Consider the following 18041-nt stretch of genomic DNA (forward strand, 5'->3'; position numbering starts at 1 on the left):
AGATGGGCCGCTGCACAACACCACTACCTGCAAAAGGTCAGTGTTGCAGTCAAGAAGACAAGCATCAAGTTTTCCTCTAGAGCACATTTTGCTTGTCCTAGTACCTTGCCAGTCAAATCCAACTTTCCAACATGACTATACCTTGCAGATGGTGTTTTTTCATGCCCTCAAGGCTGCTGAGCCTCTCTGCAGCCAACATGCCCTGCAACCTTCAGCATGTGTCCTGCCAGTGAGAGCAGAGAAGCTACCAATACCAACATAGAAAGAAAAGGAGGAGTGATATTGATGCAGGACCTAACCCTACCTGCTGAAAGACAAGGAGCTGAGCAAAGGAGCAGCTCTTGACAAAGAAAGACTCACTCCTAAACATATCCCTAGAGCAGCAGCACATTATAGGATGCCATATGCAGGCCCAGCAGTCCTGCCCTGATGGAAATGTTTTATACAAAAGCTACTTTCTCCCACACTTCCACATCACTCGCATTAGATGACAAAGAAACAAAAGGACTCTCTGACAAACTGAGGGAAAACTGTGCAGAGAGGCTTTCTGCTAGGTCAAGAAGATGCCCATCTCTAGGAACTGGAATTAAAATGGAAGCCAATGGAATGAATCTCAGCAGAAAAGCTGAGCACACAGTTACTCTGGGAGTAACTTCCACATCATCATAGCCAGGGAGTAACTTGTGCAACATTCCAAGGGCTGAAGGACCACTAGAGAAGGAGATCATCATTTTCCTTCACAGGCACCACAGATCCTACATTACTTTAGTCAACCTCTACACCACTGACCCTGCAAATATCTTCCAAAGACCTCAGCCCAACGCTCTACCCTGCATTATATTTTTTTATTCATTTGCCTCTTCCCGCAACTCCCACCCATTTCCCAGCTTCTCTCCTTACCTTGTGACTTTACATAGGTCTAGGTACAATAGCACTGCAGAGCACTGAGAAGTAAGAAAGCCTATTTGCTCCTTCCCAAGCCACAGTGAGCCAAGGAGGAAGAAGAATGGAAGGAGGAAGAAGGAGGGGCTGCAAGCAGAAAAGCCAAGCAGGGAAACTGACCTCAACTGGCAGCAATTGTAATCTGGCCAAACCAAATGAACGCACCTGCAACCTCATGTTCCAGCAGGCTGGTGACTCCAGATTGTAAGGGCTTCAGAAGAAACTCCGTTTTCCTGACTGATACTCTTCTCATTTACCCTCTCATTAACATCCCTTGCTTATTTTTTTTAAAAGCAGATAAATTAAATGTCATTTCTCTTCAGAGCTATATACCACAACTAAGGTCTTTCCTTTTCACACTGAGAAGCACCTCGCAGAAGAGATTTTAGTTGCCTTTGCTTAGGAAAATACGGAGTTCTTCCAAGCTTTAATCTTTAGTCTCTCACAGAAAGGGTCACTGGGCACTGGAACAGGCTGCCCAGGGAGGCAGCTGAGTCACCATCCCTGGAGGTGTTTAAAAGACGGGTGGATGAGGTGCTCAGGGACACGTTGCAGTGGTTGATAGGAATGGTTGGACTCAATGATCCTGGAGGTCTTTTTCAACCTGGTGATTCTGTGATCTCCACTTTCCAAACACTAGTATGAATTTTCCATAGATTTTTAACCACACCAGAATTATGCAGGCTAGGTCCCTCTCTCTGAAAGTTCAAATGTTAACTAACACTGAAAGCACCATGCTAATAGCTTTGCTTTTTTAAGCTTTCTAGGATTATTACTTCACTCCAACTTCATATAGCCAGAAATGGGAAAACTACACAAACAACAGCAATAAGTAAGGTGGAACCAGACTGTGAATTAGTAAAAAAAGGAAAAATGGATGGAGGGATGGATGGAGGGATGGATGATGTGGGGATGATGGACTGTATTATTCAGTTGCATGTAGGTATGTGTATGTGACAGAACATCATACACAGATGTTTGAGTTGGAGTTTCTGTTTTGCCTTCTGTCACTTCCATTTATGCAGCCTGCTCCCATAGCCTCTACAGAGACCCATGATCTCAGACACTCTCTGCTGTCTTCTGGAAATGGAAAAGCCTGCTTTTGGGTCAGTTCCATGCAGTTTCCTCATCCTTCAAGTTACAGAGGTTTCCATCAGAGGCTGTAGAGCAAACCCCACAACACACAGACCCTTTCTTGCCCAAATAAGAGCTTAATTTTTTTTTCTGGACATTTTTAAAGTAAATAAAGGGTATTTCCATTTGAAACAATTCTCCTTGTTCCAGTATAAAAGATGATACAACACAAAACCATACAATGCTATTTGTATTTAAAACTCAACAGTTTCAAGATCAATCTTCTTCAGCTACTAAAACAGGTCAGAAAGATACTGGTGGAAAGCAGAGCTTACACTTCAGATACACTGCTGCTTATATTCAAGAGGTTTAATGCAGATACCATCCCATAACCTCTTCAGCTTTACATTTATGAGCAGAGGGACACATTTATCTCTGTGGATAGGATGGACAGAGCAGATGACCATCACACATCACTGGTGAAAAGTGCTATGTCATAAAATAACTCACAGCCATCTGAACTTGTGAGTTTCTCTAATGAAGCACCATAAGCCAAGCCAGGCAATCCTGACAAAACACATTAGAAGCCTATACACTTCTCAGAAATAATTAATTTGCTCAGAGCTGCATCTACACAAAGACTTATATACACTCATGATTCTGAGGGAAAATAAATTCCAATTTCTTACATCCACATATTTTCACTTGAGCATAAACCTGTAAGATTATTAACTATAATAAAGCTCTAAAATGGATGCTAAAATGGTGTTTGAGGGCAGCATCAGACATTCCAAAAACATATTTAAGCTGAATTCTAGCACACTTCATAAAGGCAAGTTTCAACCAGAAAGCCCTACTGTGATTTGTGGCACTTTAAAAGCACTCTTGTAACAATTTTAATAGTTTAAAATATTGGAGCTTAGTCCCAAAGAGATGTAGCTAGTGCTAAACTGCCATTTTAATGGAATTTTTGCACCCTCTCTCCATGCTCTACTTTATAAATAAACCTCTAGACTTTTTATTGATTTTTTTTTTAACATGATAGATTGAACCTCTCTAGCAGAGAGGGCCAAAGAACAGCGCATGAAAAATTACAGGTTCACAATTTGTGAAAGGGACAACAATAACAAAGCCCTCAAGGGAAAACAATTGCAATAGAATGCATATATGCCTGTGTTCATTGCTTTTCAGATCTGCATTCTCTCTGTGTATATATATATGTACCTTAAGACCTCTTTATTAAATTTACTGTCAGAAACAATTTAAAGAGTATCATATACAGTTATATCACGTACTGTGCATCTTTTTCAGTTACAAAGCTTGAGTACTGCTTGCTCTGAAGTGGTATGGGACATACCATCAAAGATATCTCAAAAAGTTTTGCAGTAGTTCAGGGTCTAGGTTCTGGAGGTAAAGAAGTAAAATGGTTCGAGTAAGTTTTTATGGTAAACATAGCTACAGCTAGCACAAGTTAATAGTTAGCTGGTCTTACAGCGTCCTGCACCAGACAGCTTGTCAGGATACTGTCCTGCTGACCCAAATTCTGAAACCAGCTCTGCCTGTGTGAACAGCACCAAGTGCATTAGTGGCCAAGCTGTGAGATCACCACTCCTCCTGCAACCCGACTCAGAAATGTACTACAGTATCAGAACAAAAACTTACTACCCATGTGCATGGATGCAAGCATAATGGATTCATAACTCACCCACACAAAAAAAAGACACTGTTAGTTTTCTGACACAGAGAGGGACCTACTTTGGTTGCGTGATACAATTTTCAGTTACTCATATTTTGCAAGGGATAAGCAGAACTAGTGATACCACAGCTTACTTTCTTACACAGGGAAGAATGTGAAGGACAACCAAAACACAACAGAATGCCAACAGCAAAACCTAAACTTAATAGTACAATCATAGATATTTAGTGGTATGTTGTCTTTAACCCATTTAGCTTGTCTCTCCTTATGGTGATGTATTGTTTTTTAGATCCGGATCTGTTCACAACATATATGTCACTAGATTAAAACAATTCCTTGAACACATGACTGTGCAATTTCGTTTTAATTCTTTACAGGATCTTGCAAAATCCCATGTGCTTAATTTTGGAAACAAGGACAAAAAAAAAAAAAATCAAACACCCAAGAGCAACATCTACTATTTCCACATGTGCTCTATATTTTACTAGTTCTTAATCAGAAATGAAAAATACCCAGCAAACTCCCAACAAAAAGAATGCTAGGGGCATCATGTCTTCCCTGACACTTTGAAATGTAAGATACTTTTGAATTGTCTGTCTCCGAGTAATCTGTTGCACCCAGCTATAAGCTCCCCAACTGATACACAGAAAGAATGGCAATTCAGAGAGCTATTTGTGCAGATGTGAAAAAAAGCAACAACAGTATCAGGGACACTGGGGGATTCTGGCCACACAACACCCTAAAATGCTTTTCAGTGGACACAATTGCATCATTTAAAGCCCACAGCAACTACAAGCCTCCTCACATCATCCTCTTGGTGGTTGTTCTTCAGATGATGAAAGGAGATGTAAGATCAACAATTATTATCACAGTAGTAACCAATGTGGACCTAATACACATGCATCCAATACACAGGCAACCAGTAACAAAATCAGAATATCTCAAGATGCCCAACAAGCACATAGGGAAAGGTGGAGTCAAAGAGTGGAAGAAACCAAACTAGGTATTTCATGCCACATCTCTCACCAGCCCATACTACCTAAGCAACCAAGCAGGGGTGCAATGTATGACCAAAACAGTTCCTGTGGGCCGGAGCATACTTCAGAAAAGGCAGTGCTTTTCCCTTGATCCAGCCAAACCAAATACACATACCAAAAACCAGACCTACTGACTCCTTCTCAAAGGTCACACCTCTGCAGCTGAACTGTGAAGCTGAATGACCAGCACTGCTACCAACCATGCTGTTGCTCTACAAGGAACAAGACCTTCAGAGGCCAACAGTTTCCACTTGGCCTTTTTGCTGGCACTACACTTAAATAATTATCTTATCCCCATTAGAAGTCTGATTTTTAAATACTGCTCCGCCTTCTGCTTGCAGACACCTGCTAGTGACAATTATCATAGAACATATGTAAGAAAAAAGAAAAGCATATGGCTATACAAATAAGTACAGCAAAGAAGTGCTCCTCACAAGTTCTGAAGGGGAGAAGTAATTTCACCAGGGCTTTCCAACATACCACCTCCATGGCATGCACAAGCACCTACCACTCAAACACACACACGTGGTAAGACCAACATGTGCCCTCCCAGGGCATCCCTCAGCACTCTCCCCTCCAACCCCTTCTCCTCAACTGCTACAGAAAAGCTGCACCAGAAGAGTTATTTAAATAAATAAATAAATACAAAGCATGTGAATGGATATGCATAGCTTTCTCATGGTGAGAGTCCAATCCGAAGCTTTTCCTACAAGTCTTCAGGTTGAAGGCACCCAGACGCCTCCTCGCCTGCCTCCCAGGGCAGAGCGTAGCTGACAGAAGGCAGAAAGAAAAGGGAAATCTCTTTGCGTCCGTTGTGGCAACAGGTGGGTTTGTTTTACTGTATTTTTTTTAAAAGTAACAGGGATCAGGCCCTTCCTCACTGCCTCAGACCTCAAAAAATAATAAATAAAAAAATTCTGCATATAGGACATTATGGTTGGAAATTTAGCAAGACAAGATTCAGGATGATTGCTATGCTTTTGCTTTGTCTCTGTGCACATTTGGTATCACCACCATCCCAGCACCAATCTGCTACATTCAAATGCATAAATTCAACATCACTTTTCCCCCTTTCCTCTTCTTAAAGTATTTGTTTTTCCTCTGGGAAGTGACTTACTTTAAAAATTGCTTTATGATTAAAAAAGGCAGCAATCAACTTTTCAAAATGTCAACTTTAATTTGATTTCTGTTTCCCTCCTCCGAGCTCCTCAGGCTCTCACAGGAAACTCTCATGCCTCCATTTCGCACTTCGCCCCAGATGCAGCCCTAGCATCAACTCCAGAAGGGTGGCCCCAAACCTTGGTGCTTCTGGCAGAGCTAAGGCATCCTCTAAGCCCCTGTTGTGGACCTCTGCTTTGCACATGCACTACCTAGGAGCTTTAGTTCACAAACCTACTCAGTCTCACAACTGTGGGCAGTTTTCACTTGCAAGGCTGAGGCGACATACCTGTGCGATGAGGCACTGCAGCAAACACCAGACCTGGTCACCAGTTCTATCAAAAGGCAACACGCCGTCTCTTGCCATTTTATGCTATAACAGCGATCCCCGGAACAACACAGCGTTAGAGGGTCACGCAGCCTGGTCACAGGCACAGCAATGGAATAAGCTGTGTTTTCATTGATTTCAAAAGCCTTTAGTTTTAGCCTTTATTTCTCTTCATCATCCAAAATTCAGAGCATTTACAATGAAGTCATCAACATGGCATAGTCAGCAAAGGAGGACTCCTGGCATAGAGCTATTATTCAGTTAATAACCCAACGAGGAGGAGAAAAACCTCCAAATTTAGCATGGATGGCATAAGCGGTGATGTCATTTCCACATAAAGGCTAGTGAAAAAAAATAAATAATGAAAATCTTTTTTTCAGATCCAAGATAGAGATATGTAAATTGTTTGGCCTCCATTTCAAATAAACAGCATGAGATAACCCAAGAAGTTAATAATACTTTCAGCCTTCATTCCTGTGCTTCAGAGGACTCAAAGCCTACGAGAGGATCAGATCGTGGGGAGAGCAGTGAGCCAAACCACTTGTACAGGCACGCAACTTCAGCGCCGTCCCACCCAACAGTGCCAGGAGAGCCTAGTTCTCACTCTTCAACAAGATGTTTCAGGTTCGTTTTTTTTTTTTATTTTGGAGGAAGTAATTTTAAACAAACTATCGAAAAAAAAAATCTTGCTGTTACAACTCTAAAGGATTTTTGGTATAATTATGACTGAAATTAGCAGTTCTCTAAACACAGATTGAAGAAGTGAAGCAAAATAGGTGAAGATCAGAGAGAAATGGCATCTGAGAATTTTAAAAGATGCCCAGCTAAATTAACAAAAAAAACAAAAAAAGAAATCACTGAAAGAAAAGTCTGAAAGTTCAAAAAGAAAACAACCTTACTGAATCTGGATAGCTCAGAAAAAAATTGCAACTTTTTAAAACTATTCCCTTTATAAAAAAAACCCCACATTTTTTCCCCCAAAAAAAGTAACCCTGTAATACAAACTCTGCCTTAAGTACTTTGCATACCTATTATGCCAGTAAATAAGTTTAGAAGTTAAGAACATTTATGAGAAAATTCAACCTGGAGGGTAATTTTCCTTAAGTTTCTGCTTGGCAAATGAAAATACTGTTTTCATCAGATGAATATCCTTCCCTATAAGTGTTATTCTGTTACCACCATGTAAACTGGTGGTTCGCACAAATGCAGCTTGAAACCTACCTAATGAAAAAAAAACCAACACAAAAATCAAATCAACCTGCACAGGACAGGGCAGAACAGCACTAAAAACATGTAAGCACAGGTTGCTAAATAATACAAAAAAAAAAAAAAGTTGTTGCATAATTTATCCCCTTTCCTACTAGTTTCACAGATTAAGATAGCAGCACCACGAGATAACTAAAAGATTCCTTTTGCCTTCAGCTCAGTAATTTACAAGTGTTCAGGTTTCATTGGGTTTTGCCACCATTGTTCAATGAGAAAATACTGTGGAAATAACATTTACCTGCATTCCCAGTCTACAAAGCTCACTAACTGAAGCTTGATGCAGGCACATGCTCGCCAAGCACCATAAAGAAAGATTTACAGTAAGTGGTGACTAATCTTTACAACGCGTACTGTACGTGTATCACTGAGTCAGCTTGAAAGTTCATTCATTCACTTGAACACTGCTCCTTCCATTCTCCTCCTCTCTGATCTGCAGGCAGATCTGAAGTCTGCCGTCCCTTCATTCAAGAAGAGCTGCTTATTGCCTTAATAGGTAATAGGTGCAAGTATAAAAACTTACTGCTGTTATACAACACTGACCTAAAACACATGGACTTGTCTACACAGCAGCATAAAAACAGACAGACAAAAAAGGCATCACATTTTCTTTAAGCAAGAAACTCTGTGTATGGAGGGAAGGAGGTTGGCAAGAAGGAACACTCCAGGGGCCATAACCTGACCCTGCTACTGGAAAAACTTCCCAGCTCAAAATGCTGGCGATCTGATCATACAAAGCCAGCAAAAAAATGCCCAGTTTAAGTGATCTGGTTTACTGATAACAAAAGCAGCAGCAGCATAACACCGGCACATACTATAAAGAGCCAGAATGGCCACATATGACTTTGCATTTGCAGAAGCCTAAAATAAGCTGCCCCGCTCTTTTGTTCTCTTTTTTCATTTCTTGCAATTTACATAATTAGCAGCACGGATTTTCCAGAAATAACCTGAAAGTAAAACTTCTACCTGGAAAAGAAAAAAAAAATCCCAACCTTTTATGCTAAGGGTAGCACGGAGCTTAAATCTAAGGATTTTCTTTACATAATTGAAGTCTATCATTCACTTCATAATTATGATTCTTCAACTAGAAGAATACAATTATTACAGAGTAAAATAATTACAACAAAGAGCTGTATTCATATACAGACTCAACCTTGCATCTTCTTTCAAACGGCCATACAGGTACCTCAGCTGACTCCAATATGAGCAAGAGTGGCTACAGATGACTAAAATATGAAAAATTTGGCCGAATACTGAGAACATTTAATCTAACAGAAGCCTTTCCATCAACCAGTTTTACATGGTAACCTATGTGCCATTGCTACATCACCTGCACTGCAAACTTATTAGTTTTGGACCATCGCCTACTGGCTGAGAGCTAGTCTTTAAAACCAGATGAGCCCATGTTATTTTAATGAACCCCTACTTTAACTAATGATCAAGTAGCTAGCCTAGGGATAGTATGCTGAAAGATTTCCAGCATGAAAGTATTGCTCCTTTCATAAACAATAATAATTCTGCACTACTGGTCTACCGTTTATATATGTGCATTCAACATCCAGATTAAAATTTCTTCTGAAAGTTGGAAATCACTGAAATAAAAGGACCTTATTTTATCATCCCCGCTCATCTTAAGCAGTACCTTACCATTTAGACAGCCACATTTGGTTTAACTTACGTTCATTTCACTTAAAAACAGCATTTAACCCACTGCCTCTTTTTCTGTGCACCTCCCTTTTCAGGCGTTTTATTTTTTTAAATCTAAAGCTGTTTTTAACTTCAAAGGTTATTTTTCTACTACAAGCAAAATGAAGGGTAAAATTCATCCTCTGCAATGCATCTTTGGTTTTCAAGTATGTAAATGATGAATACTGCTTTTTGTTTTACCTGCAAGGCATATTTTCTTATTCATGCTTTTTCATTATAATAGCAGCAACTTTAGAAAAGTATTAAAGTTCATTATGAACCAGCTCTTTCAAAATTTCATAGTCCTAAAAACCCCACTTTTCCTCACTGCAGAAAAAATTTTGATTTTAATTTTCTACTTTTATCAAACACATGCAGGCAGCAGCAATACTTTTTCATCGTGATCCATTCAGCTCAGACACCAATTTACTGAACTCTGACAGCACAGAACAAGCTTATCTGACAAAAAAAATATAGAGAATTACTGTTCATCATCACTACTGAGAAGCCTCTTGCAGTCTTGGAAACACACAGCAACTGTAGGAAAAAAGAGAGAGAAGCTGCCTGCCTGAAAACATTTTGTCTTAGAGGAATTATTGCCACCTTAAATGGAGATATGTCCCTGCCATACTCAGAAATATCGGTTTAACATAGTCATGAATATGAATCTCACTTTTCCAGACATAAATTGCCTGCTAATTTAGTAACCTCCCCCCACTCCCCCAACTCTGTACCTGATGCTTTGCCATGCAGGCTTACTGAAACCTGTGGGGATGGTTTGCAGGCCATTCCTGCAGATGAGGACTGAAAGGTGATTAGCGCTTCACTGCTCTTGTTCAGAGATACCCTTTAATAAAAGCAGATACCTCATTCCTACCATCTGTCTTACCTTGGTGTGATCAGGAGGGTGAAAGCCCTTCTGGACGTAGGCAAGAATGCCTTTTCTGACATTCAAATGCCTACAAAAAAGACTGCATCCTGCTCTGCTTGGCATGCTACTGCTCGCAGCAATTGTGTTGCCAAAGAAAGTTAGAACTTCAAACAGCTTTATTCAATCCTTTCATAAAAAGTATCCTGGTTCAGCATCACACCAGTAAAGCACGTCAATCTCCGAGATGGTTTTCTGCCCTATTTTTACCAGGAACTCAGAATATCACTTTTATTATCATTGCTGTGATGCTGAATTCATGTTTTTACACTGATCAATAAAAACTAAATCAACATACTACACACCCAGCCCACACATGAAGAAAACTTATTTAACAAGATCAAAGTTGTCTACCTTCTACTGTTGTAAAATCACAACCAGCCTGTTGGTTTTCACCAGTTATCTTTGAAGAATGACTGGAAATGAACAAAACAATTCTGGAAGCACATGCGGAGATCGCAGATACAAGACAGAGATATGAGGGCACATGCAAATAACCAGATGGGGGACCTTCACTTGAATTTGAATTGCATGGCAGGCCAAAGCGACAGCTGAAGTATCGAAGCTCCTGCAAACCCACACCAATGTAGCTTAACATTAATAATTTCTTTTGTTATACCAACATACATAAGGGATTCCTTTGCAACACTGAATATAAGCTTTTGAAATGTAACTAAAAAAAAAACCAAAAAGTGAGACAGCCAGTTAGCATCTGAACTGCTTCTGCCCAGTCTATTAGGAGCACAAGCAGCAAAAAACCTGCTGTTCAATGCTGAGCTGCATGTGACATAAACTTGTGGTTCAGGTGACTACAGCCTCCTGCACTCAGCAGACCCAGCTTTGGTAATGACCACAAAGCTCACGGTTATTTGAAGTCCCACTGCAACCTAGGAGCCATTGCAAAGCTGATGCTTTCAGCTTCCAGAGAGAGTGTAACATGCAACCTCTACGTGCTGAAAGTAGCATGTTGCCAACTCAAAGACCAGCACCTCTCTGCAAGGTAAGACCAGCTTTGATGCTCAGGATGAAACAAAACATGAAAGAGACAGGCCAAAAAGAAGCAACTCGGAAGATATTTATGGAACTCTAAGTCAGTAACAAATATTTCAAGGCCTCCATTTTGGGGAAAATAAAGCTCATTTTAGCTATGTAGGGTCTTCTAAGTATTTGTGCTTGTGGCAAATGTGAATAATTTAAAGACATCAATTTTTTATTTAACACATTGCTATTGTTGCTAAAAATACAAATCTTAATATTATAAAAAGAGAAAATAACTAGCTAATTTACTTATGAAACAACAACACTATTCACTACTGGAGGTGCTGCTGGTACAAACAGGATCATCCACCAGGACACATTCTCCACCAGCAGAAAGAGACAGAAGTGAACCAGCAGAGATGAAATACCGGCAGGCCAGGTCCAGCAGGCACAACTGCCAGCAGTAGTCCTAGTCCAACACCCAGCAGCTATGGACTTCTGCCAAAGCCTCATTTACCTGCTCCTTCTTCATGCACCGCTACACTGTCCAAAGGAGTAAATAATCTTCAGTCTCTGATCAAAATTGAGTATTAATAGCACCCTATCTTACACCTCCAAACTTTCATAAATTTATAATGCAGTATTTCCCAATCGGCAGGATTTAAAAACTATACTCAAAATTAAAGTACATGGAATCTCTTTGAGGAAAAAGTATTAAAAAGTACGAATAACATGCTCATTGATAAATTGTATGCAATTCTGCATGCAGAGCAGAAAGCTGTTTCAACTTCCGCAAAGCTCTAAGAGCATTCCTTTCATTAGAACCCACTTCAGATCACACTCTTCTAAGAGTGCCCATACGTATTTGAGCCTTAGGACAGCAGCGTTTCCCCACGGACTGCTCCACAACTACATACCAGGATTATAGTGTGTGTTCTGTCAAGAAAATGAAATAAGTTACTATTTAGGTCAAGTGTAAAATTAAAGGAAAAAAAAAAAGCCTGATTAATACAGCTGTAATTGGCATAACCCTCCAAGTGTAAATAGAGATCCTTCCAGTAAAAGGCATTTCCAGTTCTGATTTGGTATATGAAATATGACAACAACGGGAAAAACACTTTTCTGCTGATACAACTGGAACTCAGATACGACTCTTATCCACACAGAAGTCTTGCAAAACCCCTGAATCCCCCTAAAATGTGCTACTTTACCAGCAGAATTTTTGGTTTAAAGGGGAGAATGTACTTAATGTCATTTCTAAACTCATAGCATTAGCTATTTTTTTCCTTTTAAATATAAAAACTAGAACACAGACTTCCCTCCTAGCCTCCTCCACATCCCCCCAAACACACATACACTAAAAATATATAAATAAAGGAAATGAAACTTCCTCATCAATGAAAATAGTGTAGCTAGGGAGTGGAGAACGAAGACAAAAATGGGTCTGTACAGCATATTTTATGGTCAACTAAGAGTCAAATCAGTTTTTTTTTTTCAAGACAGCAAACTTCAGCCATTATCAAATTTTAAACTTGCTGGCCACTTGCTTCAGAGTTGAGTACTTTTTTTTCCACAGATGCATGCTGAAGCTATTTAGGATTTGCTATTCACTTAAAGAGAAAGTACCCAATATAAATTCTGCATTTCAAATGGGCCCCATCCTTTAAAAGCCCTGGTAAGCTTTGTTCTAGCCAGACAGCGTGAACAAAAAACTCCCACTATCAGGGAACATTTTTTAAAAGAGCTATTGATAATTTAACACTTAACTTATACCTATTTTGTGCGGTCAGTCCTTCCCCAGTCCATACTTTCGCAGTGTTCACACTCCAGGGTTAGCTGGAGGTTTCAGTATCTGGGTCTGAGCTTTTCCTCATTACTGAACGCGAGATTTTTCACAAACAAAAAAAAAACCCAAATATCAAAAAAGACCATCTACAACAATGTGGCTTTGCTATAAAGCAATGAAGTCTAAACATGAAGAGAAAAAAACAGACAAAGCAAAACAAAACCTTGCAGCACTGCACTTCAAGGACATATCACAATGCAGGCTCTATCAAAAATCTTCCCATGAGCAGTTAGATGATGGGAGGGAGGGGAAAGGCAGCAACCATTTTCTTGCTGGACTAAAAAAGACAGGAGAGAATTTGTGATAAAGCCCAGGATGGCTGCTTTTAGAAAGACCAAATTAGCGGGATAGGGAAACTCGGCACTTGTGGCCACAGACCTGGAAAAGCGACCTATAGCGGTGCAGCTGACTGGTGGATGGGAGGTGAAGATTAGCGATTCATGTGACATTCAAACAAAATTTGAACTGTAAATTGGACCAACAACAGCAACAAAAGATCAACTACCTTTTGAGTCTGCACCGTATCAGCATTTTGAGTCTTTCCAGAGCAAATCATGAATCTACTATGAAAACTTAGGTGGGCTGTTTGTGTGAGACACGTTACTCTCTGTTACAGAGCAAGCTGAAACCACAAGACTCATTTCACTCAGAACCTCAAAATATACCCAGCGCTACACAACTCCTCTAAACCCCTGCATCGCCATTGTAATATGGAGAGTTTAGGGTAAAGGGGCATAAATTAAAAGCATGCCCTGGGTTTCTCGAACCATTATCCTCATCAGAAGAAAGTAACGTAAATGATGTATTTGCCTTCTAGTTTCTGCAGCAGCAGGTTGTAACCTGAGCACATTTTCCAGTTTTTCCTCACACAAATCAATGTCTTTTTAATTTCTGCTGCTGTTTCAAGCAGGGCCAGGTGAGCCTGCACCCCCACCACCACTATGGAGCAACACAGCCAAACCAGAAAGGGAGAAAATAAACCACTATCAGAAATACTCTTCCTTCTGCCCACAGAAACCAATATCCAACAAGAATCAGTGTCAATACAACTTGCTGACCACTTGCATTGCCTACTTCATCCTCCTGGGCAGGATGGACCACATGCTACCTAGAGACACTCATACAAAGGCAGCAGCAAGGAGATGATGGTGCAAGAGCCCATTCTTGGCATCTCTAGATCAAAGGGGATACACTCACCCAAGTTCTACAAGATAACTTAGTGGATAAATGCATGCTGCTCAAAAGCAAACTCAATAGATCTCTCAAATCTGTTCCGTTTCAAGCGAAGTGTTAAACAACAAACCAAAACTGATGAAATTGTTGCTACCTTTCTTTGAACCATGCTCAGACCTACTCTTTGAAGGAAGAGCTGTCTTTCTTAAAATATATTTGAATGTGCTATTTTTGCCTTTATTTTAGAAGGCCTATTTCCCCTCACAGCTCCGCAAATGATTACAATAATAGGTTGCTGAGAGCTGGACAAGTTAAGAAGAGGTTTTATAACCTCATATGCAACAAAACATATGAAATTTGCTGCCTGCATTTTTTTTATTTTCAATTCAGCCCTCTCAGCCCCTAGCCTACAAAGACAGGCACAGTAACTCTACTCTTCTATGCAGTGCGGTGGAAGTCAGTGCAACCACTCGTGCTGCTCGCCTTACCTAAATAACAAAGTGCTTGGCAGCCACACTAGACAGAATTCAGACATGCACTTACTTAGAGATGCTTCTATCTACACCTTACAAGTGGAGGAGAGGCAGAATGAGCCATTAATTTTAAGGACAGAAAAAATGTAATTCTGATTATAAATTTTAATTGGAAGCTATGCAGCCTTAAAAATGCAAGGGGAGGAAACAAATTGTTTCCATATCAACAATTATTTTGTATCTTGCTTTTTTTTAAAAAAAAAAAATGTATTTTTAAGGAAGCTGAAATGAAACTGCCTCCTCTCACAAGTGATTATGACACATCATAAGGAGAGACAACCTTCTAGCACCAGAATCTCACAATAATGTTATGGATCCTAGGGCCCTTCTTTAGTTTACTCCTGTCCTGTGACAGTATTAGGAAAGGGAGAGAAGAACCTTCTCAAATACTTTGCCAAGTAAGTTTTTTAATGACATATTACTCACTCAATTACAACAAAAAAAAAACCAAACAACAAAATAACACAAAAATAATCACAGCAAAATATCTTACTGCTTCAGGAAAACTACAGGTCTGCTCTTCTAATACTTTTCTCACACACCCTACCAGATGCCAAGTTACAAGTGCTATTTGTAATTATTATATCACTGGAAGATATAAAATGGCGACAAGAACAGAAGTAACAGAGCTTTCATTTTAAAATCTAAGAATTCCTTTTTCCTACCTAGGCTAGTCATGCTGTACCAAAAAGTGAAACACACCTGAAATGAGAACTACCTTTATGGTCTTAAATGCATACTGAAGTATTCTCAGGCACATGTGATCAGCAGTAACATAAAGGTGGAGAAAATCAAATGGGTAAGACACAGAGACTTTTTCAGTTTATCCCAATACAACATGAGTCAATCTCAGGCAAAGAGGTTAGTCATGCTATGGTTTATTTATGCTAATGTTGGCCCATGCGGGAGTGATGTAAAGACTGGAGGCAGGATGCTTCCCTAGCTACCACCGGCCCTATCCCTCTCACCCAGAGAGGGATGCCAACAGCAGGACCTTACTGGTAGCGGCATGATTAAGCTCTGGCTTTATCATTTCCCTGAGAGGCCAGTTCTCCGCTCTTCACTCAGGCAAACTTCCACAGTGAAGCACATTACTTGTATTTGAGCTTTTATGGCTTTTCAAGATACACTGGTTTGACCACCATGCCAACAACATGCTCAGCTCCTCAGCGGAGTCTCCCAGCTTCAGAAATGCAAGCTGCTTATCAACGACAGCAGAACAGATCGTAAGAGTATTTATTTGAGCCAAAACTTTTGAGGAGGGTATATTTAAGCCTTTAATTTTTCGAAAGTATGTCAGACTATCAGTTATAGAAGAAAAATGCATACCACACATTTTCTTTGTATGAAAAATTACTTATTTAAATTCTTAACAAATATATTTGTTTTAAGTGCAACTGCACAGTTTAACTTCCATGCCACATATGCATGCATGGAGCACCGATGAAGCAGCACTTTTGTTGTTAAATATGTGCCTTGGACAAGCCTCAGGAAAGAAAGGTAACATACCAACCCGGGCACATCATGTCCCGTCACTTCAGTGGATAACAAAGTTAAATGGGCTATGTCTAGACAGATAGTTCCATCCTGATCCAACCTAACATCCAAACAAGCCCACCAAGAAGATCAGCGATCACATCAAGAGTTGCATGCAGGAAAGGTTCACACATACACTGACATTACAGGGAGGGGTCACGTCATCGTGACACGGCACCTGGAGCAAGGAGTTCACCACGAACGGCACCCTGCGGGAAGCTCAGCGGGATGATACCCGGGCAGGACGGGTCTGGGGAGCAGGGCAGCCCTGCCAAGCAGCCAGCCAGGCCAGGCCCAAGCTTGCCAGGTGAACTCTCCCCTTTTCCCATTAGAAACTTACAGTAAAATTATAGCTGTCAAAGACATCAAACTTCACTCCCAGCGATTAACCTGCTTCAAACATTAATCATGCAGTTAGGTGCTTTGCAACGTTTTCCACGGAGAGTTTAGTTATGGGTCTCTTTTTTTTTGCTGCCATCAAATTAGCCTGTAAAAACCCACGCACCTCACCAGTAACCACCGGAATGCGAGCCAGCAGGGATGCGCTGGGACACGGGGCACAGGTCCCGTCTCGCTGGGCCAAGGCACTAAACCCTGCAACACCCACATCTCCAGCGGTCGGTCAAGCCTGGCTGGTTGACTGGCAGATGCGAAAACCGCTCTGTGAAGTCAGCAGAAGGATGAGTAGGCACGATCCCCTTATTAACTGGTTAACTGCCAATTAATTTTACTCGCAAACCACCCCTCTGGTATTTAAACGCCTCGCCGAGGAGTTTCTGTTGGTTACCCCACGCACGTGCGCGCCCCCCCCCCCACCTCCCGCCACAAACCCCACAAGCTCCGCGCCCCGACGGCGCCCGAGAGGAGGAGAAACCCCCCGCTCCCCCCACGCCGGCTCCGCACCCACGGCGGCTCCGCCACGAGCAACTTCGGCTCCCCCTCCCCGCGCTCCGAGGAGGCGGCCGGCCCCGCCACGGGCAGGTGCGGGGCAGCGCCCCCCGCCCGGGGGGGAGGAGGAGGAGGAAGAAGAGGAGGAGGAGGAGGAGGCAGCAGCAGGCAGGGCCTCGCCTACTCGGGCGCGGCAGACCGAAAGTGAACTAAAAACTTTTTTTTTTTTTTAAATCCCCCCGCCCTCCTTTTTTTTTTCTTTTCCCCCTCTTTTCCAGCGCAGCCCCAGCTCGTGCAAAAATGAAACTTGCGATGCATTCGCCCCCCTACCTGAAGTCTGCAACAAGTGCAATGGGAAGGAGGAGGAGGAGGAGAAGGAGGAGGGGAGGGGGGGTAGCCGGGCGAGGGGCTGAGGTCGCTGTCGTCGAGGAAGGGAGCGATCGCGATACGAATTAATTAATTAGCGAGCTGCCCCGGGCTCGGTCCCTGCTGCACTTCAACGGGGCTCAGCGTGTAAACAAATATCGCTCCGCCACGAAACATATTCCCCCTCCCTCCCTCCAGCCCCAGAGCAGCAGCCCCGCTGCCGAGCTCCCACCCCGGCACATGGAGCAAGGGAGGAGAGGGGCGGCGGGAACACGGGAGGCTCCCAAGCAGCAGCACTTACCTCCTGCACGGCCTCCCCCGCCCCGCACCGGCTTGCCGTGATGCAAATAAAAACAAAATGCAAAAAAAAAAAAAAAAAAAAGGAGAGAGAGGAAGGAAAAAAAAGAAGGTAAAAAAAATCCCGGTGTCAGCAAATCGCTGTCAAATTGCGTTCGTGCAGGAGAGCGAGGGGGAGAGGGAGCGGGGGAAGCAGCAGAAGGGGAGGAGGCTGCGGGAGGCGGCGGGATCCCTCCGCCGCGATGGGTCTGGCCCCGCGGAGCGAAGCAGGAAGTGGAAGGTGCCGGCGGCCCCGCCGCGCGCTGCCCGCAG

The 18041-nt window shown here is 41.9% G+C and overlaps 1 protein-coding gene across 5 annotated transcripts in view; it reads right to left on the minus strand.

Moving 5' to 3' along the window:
- Positions 1–17806, minus strand: part of TRERF1 (transcriptional regulating factor 1) — a 104228-nt gene extending 86422 nt beyond the window's left edge. For 4 of the 5 annotated variants that reach the window (XM_069852866.1, XM_069852864.1, XM_069852865.1 and 1 more), the window contains exon 1: positions 17734–17806. The gene's annotated coding sequence lies outside the window, so the exon portion shown is untranslated. Of the gene's footprint in view, positions 1–17396; positions 17447–17733 lie in introns of those variants that run through there. The other variant, XM_069852860.1, reaches the window with a different exon arrangement.
- Positions 17807–18041: the final 235 nt, after the last annotated feature.

This window comes from Phaenicophaeus curvirostris, chromosome 2, assembly GCF_032191515.1.
Source record: "Phaenicophaeus curvirostris isolate KB17595 chromosome 2, BPBGC_Pcur_1.0, whole genome shotgun sequence".
In the NCBI taxonomy this organism is placed as follows: Eukaryota; Metazoa; Chordata; class Aves; order Cuculiformes; family Cuculidae; genus Phaenicophaeus; species Phaenicophaeus curvirostris.